At 46.7% G+C, this 7500-nt stretch overlaps 1 protein-coding gene across 9 annotated transcripts in view; it reads left to right on the top strand.

Moving 5' to 3' along the window:
• mecom (MDS1 and EVI1 complex locus) overlaps positions 1-7500 on the top strand; it is a 176215-nt gene that overhangs the window by 130609 nt on the left and 38106 nt on the right. The window contains exon 1 of one of the 9 annotated variants that reach the window (XM_062552780.1): positions 6151-6765. The exons of the other annotated variants lie outside the window; for them this stretch is intronic. The gene's annotated coding sequence lies outside the window, so the exon portion shown is untranslated. Of the gene's footprint in view, positions 1-6150; positions 6766-7500 lie in introns of those variants that run through there. 9 annotated transcript variants of the gene reach the window in all.

Here is a 7500-nt window from a genome sequence, read left to right on the forward strand (position 1 = left end):
GTGTGTGTGTGTGTGTGTGTGTGTCAGGGGCCGCTTGTTGAAGTTTCCAGTCCATCCCGCAGCGCATGGGCGAACTCTTCGGCCCATCCCCCAGCGTGGCCGCTTAATTTATGTTTTAAAAACGGCACCTCTGACACCGGTGCGGGCTTTATCGCACCCCGCGGTCCACATACAGTGTGGGCTGTGTGTGTGTGGACTCCGAAGAGGAAGTATCCGTGATTACCACAGTCTGAGGGCCCACAGCCTCGCTGGGCTGACCCACCACCCCTCCCTCTCCTCCCCGTCTTCGGACTCGCATTCCTCGGCCTGCCAGCGCCCTGGAGTCGAGGGGCCACACGTCGGGAAGGACTTTTCAACCAAAGCTTACAGGCGTGAATAATATCTCCACTTCCCCACCTATGTTTTTTAGTCTGTTCGTTCTCTCTCTCTCTCTCTCTCTCCCCCCCTCTCTCTGTCTGTCTGAATGCTCTAGCTTTTGAATGGCGCATTGTCCCGTAGTCTACCGGTTGTGTTTTTTAAGGAGAACGTGTGTTAGAGGGGCCGAGTCACGTTCTGTCATTCCCGCTGTCAAAGCAATTAACTTCACGTGAGCCAGGCAACACAGACTATCTCATTTACACCTCCGGGAGGGCGCGAGCTGCCAGCGCGATCAGCGGGCGGCTCACATCCCCACGCGCTGGATTTCACCTAGCAGCATAAATCCTCCGTTTAATTGTTGACTTTGAAAACATTTCTGTGCGATTCTTTTTTTGCTACACACTGCGGCCTCCAGAAACGTTTCAGAATGAGGTGTGTGCGTGTGTGTGTACGTGTTTTGATGCACGCATTCCAGCACTGCATTAAAGTGATGCATACTGAGCATGACATAAAAACTAGATATTTTTCATAGTTGTCATCATTGTGCCTGTATAAATAGTCGTTGCTTTTATTAACCTCTATAAGCATTGCGAATGGATTCTTATGTTATCAAAAACGTTACTCGTGGATTCTGCTGGAAGCAAAACGTATTGTTGCTATCTCCCCACTGCAGATTTTCCTGTTCAGTCAAGAGTTTCAGTGTTTTTACTTTTGGACTTCTGTCATCTCCATTTAACTTTCTGGAGGCCCAATTCTGCCCCGATCCTGCCGCCACCCCCACGCCCACCCCCACCCCCCGGTATACGAGAGCCGAGTCGCGGTGTCGGGATGAAACATGGGCCCCTCGCTTCTCCTGTATGCCCTCCGGCCCGACGTATGTGTGTGTGTGTGTGTGTGTGTGTGTGTGTGTGTGTGTGTGTGTGTGTGTGTGTGTGTGTGTGTGTGTGTGTGAGGGAGAGAGGGCGCTTTGAGACGGAGTAGACAGTGGCGAAATGATGGGGGTACTAATTCACCCACCACGCGCCTCTCTTTCCATCTCCCTCTCCAACTCTCACTTTTTCTTTCGGGCTGTCTGACCCCTGAACATGAAAATAATCTACAATAATTAAGGGTGAGCAGGTTGGACCAGGAAGCCCTTGGGCGGAAGGGGTGAATACGCTGTGAGTGTGTGTGTGTGTGTGAGCGCGCGCACGCCTCGTGAGCGCGTAGAAGGGGGCGGGGGCCTCGACGCTGGTGCGGAGGGAGGCACGAGCACTGACCCCGTCCACATAAAACGGTGATTTATGGCGCGCGGGGCGGCAGCAGCGGGGATGCTGTCCTCTCTCGCGGAGAACCAAATTACCGAGGTGGAGATTAACACGCGCGCGCGCGCGCTACGGGCCTACTTCCAGACCCGCGGAAATTTCTTATTTACATTTTTCCCTTTTCATTTCCTCTCGGCGCTTTTAATGATAATTGGCCCAAGAGGAGAGCTCTGGGTGAGCGTGAGAGAGGCAGAGAGAGAGAGAGAGAGAGAGAGAGAGAGAGAGAGAGAGAGAGAGAGAGAGAGAGAGAGGCAGAGAGACTGAGTACGTGTTCAGTGTGTTTTTATGAGGGGTATACAGTGGCCGAAAGTGAGGAATTGTGTATCAGTTTTGTTTTCTTTTTTCCTGTTGGTCACACACACACACACACACACACACACACACACACACACACACACACACACACACACACACACACAGAAAGAGAGAGAGAGGGGGGGGGGGAGATAAAATACTTAACAAATAAAACAGTTGAACAAGCATTTCTCAACGGTTCAGAATTTCAATTTCATTTTCATTAGGTAGCCTATCAATTAATTGTGTTGATAAAAATATATTTTAAAAATGCATCGTATAAACTTTTTTATCCTTAAAACAATCACTAGATTCAAAATAGAATATTGCGTAAAGGATGCATTTAAAAAATAAAAAATAACATTCGTCTAAATATGCTTAACGCAGTCAGCCTAAAGGCAAATTGATTCATGGGCATTTACAGTGTGTGGAGTGACAAACAACTGGGATGGTTTTAGTCAATCAGTTGTTGTATTTTTTATTTAACACGGCGGTGATGGCGAATTAGTTCAAGCTAAAAAAAAATACGTTTAGCCATATTAATATGGACGAATGCGACAAAATGTGAAATTAAATCATCAGCATTATAAACGATTGATAAACGACTCATTTATGTCATTCATATTGATGTTTTTAAAAATACTTGGTTTAAAAAAAAAAAAAAAAAAAAATACTAGTGTTTGTAAAAAAAAGACAAATACAAATTCCAAGCCCCCTGGCCATTTGGCTGAAGAGACCCCAATCCTAAACTCCCTAATGCCGCTTTTCGTCTGTATCAATAGGAGGTCCTCCTCAGAATGAATGGTTGAACTATTTCATGTGGATTTGGCAGCGATGTTTTCTTTATGCTTGGCTCCACACACCCGCCCCTCCACGCCAGTCCCCGTAAGGATGTGCAGGAATGCACCTGGTACACGGGCTTTCCATTAAACCAGCGACTCAGGGGCCGGGCTGAGGCCGCGGGGGACCATCTCCATCCCGGCGTCAGTTCTCGCTCATCTGGGATTACCCCTCAGTCTTATTTTCTTGGGCGTTACGAGAGAAGGATGCCCTCTCTCCCTCTCGTTCTCTCCCCTTCCTTTTACTAAACCACTTATGGGCTCACTGTAAATAAACATATCAAACTGTTACACCTTAGGAAAGTCACAACCGAAGCGCTGTTTACAGAAATAGGGGGCACGGCTAGCAGTGTGAAGGTGAAGAAACAGGCGGAGTAGTTCAGACGAAGAAAGCTGTTTTAACTCCTCACACAAAAGGCTATGAGTTCAATAAAGTATCTCACAAAGACATATAATACAATAGAACATTCAAAATGAAATAATTATCAGCTAAATAAAGTAGAGATTTTTTTTAATGACCATGGACACTTGTTTGATAGAGTGTCTTTTTTTTTGCTCAAAGGATGAAATCGTTTGAAACGGAACTTATACAAACAGTCGCGTGAAATCCCACATGGAATTTGAGAGCACTTAAAAGCTGGTGTATGAAAACACTCTCCGGAAGCAGTTGATTTAAAGAGCCATCAAAAATCAGCCAGAAAAAGGTGTGTGTTTGAAATGAACAGGGACGGAAAGAGAAAGGGGGAGGATGTGGGTGAGGAGGAGAGGAGGGCTAGAACTAGAGGTAAATGCCCTACAGCTTTCTGAAAGCCGCCTTAATGTGTTGATAAACAGCCATTACACGGCGCTAAGGTAAAGGTTTTAACCCAACTGAAGACGATGGACTCTAGTTTTTTTTAACATAACGATTTGCATCATGTTAGACTAAACGTTCACATTGTATTTTCCGGCAAATAGTTAATGGCCAATATAAAAAAAAAATGTTAAAAGGTTTTCATAAGGGTTAAACATATAATGGGGGTGGGCGGGGGTATTTTACATGACTTGGTGGCTTTGTTGGTTCTTCGTTCAGGTGGTGGTAGCCTATATGGGTCGTTGTGATATTCTATTCAAAAAGAAATAGGGCTGAATCCTTCATGTTCCATCTAACAAATTTGACGCCTTAATGGAGACGGCGCGGTGTGCTGCAATTCCGTGGGCCGTGAAAAGAAATGGCCCTCTAGTCTCGTCTCAATACCCCGGCGTCTCCCCGCTTGACTGATGCGCTGCGCACGGGAGACCGAGGGGGTCCCGAGCACGAGAATTCGCTCCGTACGTAAATAATTAGGTCCGCCAACAGAAGTAAATAACCACGAATCGGGAGAATTAACTCTCCCCGCCTCGCCTCGATCCCTGTCGGGGACCAAACAACGCGATCAAACTTGCAAGTATGGTCAAAAAGGCTGCTGCTGCAAGCACGCCACAGCACTCTCCATAGGACCGTTTCTCTTCACAGCTCAGAACGCCATCTTCCGAGTGTCCGGCGAACTACGTGTTACTGTGGTGAGAGGCTATGGCATTTCAGTGTTCAACTCTAACAGGGAGAGCAAAGAGAGTGAGTGGGCGAGTGAACCCTACACACTTGTTCGCAAGGTTCCCCCGTCTTTTACCCTGTTTTACCCCGGCGTTGCAGAAAAGACACCGGCATCTCGTTTTGTTTATCCCCGGTCGTTTCCTCCTTTTGAGGGAGACATCAGACAGAGCCACCTCTATCAGACTCCGCGATCAGACCCCGGTCCAGGCCAGGCAATCACTTTCCCAGATTACTCGTATTTAATACACAATGCATCATAAAACAAATCCCTCATCCTGACAGCCAGAAAATAGAACAGCTCATAGCTTGAGCTTTCCCAATTTATGGCTAAATTAAAAAGGCTTCCAACAATGGAGGAGTCGCGCGGTGGCAGGAAATCGATGGCTCGGTGGGAGCGAAGGGGGGACTTCTTCACGCGGCTTTCTCAGGGCTCGCGGGGGTATGGGAATGCGCGCGCAAAGGTCCGACTTATTTACACGCGATTTTTCCTGCCCCACCTCGCGACCGGCGAGGCCTGGCGGAGGCGGGAAAACAATGGGCACGTTATCTCAACCCGAAGTTCAATGTCACAGATAACGGGGGCGCGAGGCCCTGATTCATCATCATCGCTGCATTAGGCCCCGGCGCTGACGGGGGCTGGGTGAGTCCCAAATGAAAAAAGGGCCGTGCATGACATGAGGAGATTGGGCTAATGGAAGCTTATCGCTGGCCCGGAATTCATTTTTTGTTGATTCGGTCAGAGCCCCAAATGAATCAGTTTGGCTAATTTATCTTTATGAGGCTGCCCTGTAGTGTGAAATTAATGTCACGATTTTCTTTTTGCAGATTTTGCTAATAAGAATCTAAAGGTAAAGCCCAGTCCTGGCTTATAAAGGTTTATTAAAGTAGCCATTTCTGCTTACACGCAGGTGCTTAGACTTGAGGGTAGTCCATAACTTGTGTGGTGGTGGTTAGTGTATGTATGTGTGTGTGTGTGTGTGTGTGTGTGTGTGGGGGGGGGGGGGGGGGGGGGGGGGGGGGCGTTGATTGACAATTTGTTTTGATTCACCTGTGTCCCTTGGCCTGAGTTGTACTGCAGGCTCCCGTTGCGCTGTGGTAATGTGCAGGTGTAACGCACAAAAAGAGTTAGAGAGTGGGACCAAAAAAATGCCTTAAAATGTCTTAAACCATGAAATCTGTTTTATGAAACAGACTTCGATGTTGTTTTCTATTAACAATTTGACAAGAAATACCCAAATTCAGCAGATTCAAACCAACTCGTTTCCTCGTTATATCCTCACTTTCTCCCATTCTTCTCGAGGGAAGAAACAGTGGGGAAAATGGCACATAATTGCACGGGTTTTCAAGATGGCTTCATTAAAAGGAGCGGGGAATTTGGGGCAGGGCGCTCTGTCTGTAGTCCGGTCCAGTGGACCCTGTCCCGACCTCTTCTTGACCCCCTTGTCTCTCCTACCGAGATGCTGTCAGGGGCGCGTCTGCAAAAAAAACTTCCGAGCGCACGAACGCAGACAGATGAGATAGTCGTAGGCTATACCCACCATGACGGCCCGCATCAGACAGGACAGCTCGGGGAGCCTCCATTAACGAGACAGACACTCCACGAGACACACGCACGCATCATCAGCGCTGGGGGGACGCGCAGACTAGAGTGGGCGATCCTTTATCTCTTCCTCTCTCTCTCTCTCTCTCTCTCTCTCTCTCTTTCGTGCAGTCTCTGTCTCTCTCTCTCTCCCTGATTCTCATTCACTGTTTCACTGTCACTCATTGTCTGTGGAATCTGGGTAAAGGGATCCACTGAAAGAAAAGAGAAGAAGTGGGAAAAAAGGAGGAAAACTTTTTTTAATCCTCGCGCTAGTCAGACGGAGACGCAGCAGCCGGCCGGACGGACACCTGGGAGTGCGAGACAGTCGGTGAAAGGAGGGGAGGAGAAGGGAGGGGGGAAGCTTCATCCCACCGAGAAGCTCGCGGACGAAACCGGCTGTCTGTTAGCGGGGCTCTCGGGGGCTGAAGTTGGACAAAGTTGAACGTGCCAGGGGGATTAAGCGCGAGAAACCTCCGGACTGACAGTCAGCGCGAGTTAGCGACGAGACAGTGGCGTGTCGGTGCACACTAAAGCGGAGAGGAGGAAAGGAAAAAAAGACTGATGTTGAAATCCTAAAAATCCCAAGATGTCTCTCCGATGAGATTTGCCAGAGTGACGGGACAATCTGAACACAAAACAAAAACTACGCATCTCTGCCTTGCATTCATGGCGAACACGGGGCGTTCAGACTCGTACTTGAAGCGATTTTAATCCCATTATTCACCGCCGACATTGGACTTTAATTCAAATATTTCGTGAAATTAAACACGTTTTAAGTGTTTTTATATTTCCGAAGTATTTTCCAGAATTATATCGGTAAGTAGTAACATGTGAGTTCGTGCTATTTAGTTGATAGATTTTTGTGTGTCAATTTGCTAAACCCGGACTAGTTTGTAATTTAGCCGACTCCCACTTAATGATAGAATAACAGTCGATCAATCTCTCACCTCTGAACTGAAAATACCGGGATCACAAGAGCAGTAGCCTAGCCTTTTCTGCTGGGATTGCGTAGAGTCAGCTGCGAGTTCCGTGAGGGGTTTTCTGCGGCAGAGCTTGGCAGGAATCTGGCGTTTGGATTTCTGTTTGCTACTGTTGTTGGATCGTGTTTGTGTTGGGTTTGAATTGAGACTTATCAACAACTGCTTCCTGGGTCAATGCCATTGTCTTTCACAGTTTATAAATTTGACAAATAGTTTACAGCCAAGAAAAATTCACATTCACATTTTAAATAAACCCCAGTCATGACCACAATCGTAGTGATTGTAGAAAAAATGATTAATGTTCTCTCTTAAATAATTTATTCGACCGCTATGAAAATTACATCAACGTTAATTCACTGTCTCATATTCCACTATATGTCAATATAATTCGTTACATTTGGCCTGTCTTAATTCCTGGGTTTTATGTGGGTGTTTTTGTAGCCGATGTAAAGTAATTTATTGCTTAATTACAATAAACGTTATTTGTCATTTTATATTTCACATTTATTCAACTTGAAATCCACAAATAAAGTATGTTAAATAACACATCATTAGTGAATGATAATGTTTA

This window comes from Sardina pilchardus, chromosome 13 (assembly GCF_963854185.1).
Source record: "Sardina pilchardus chromosome 13, fSarPil1.1, whole genome shotgun sequence".
Lineage (NCBI taxonomy): Eukaryota > Metazoa > Chordata > Actinopteri > Clupeiformes > Clupeidae > Sardina > Sardina pilchardus.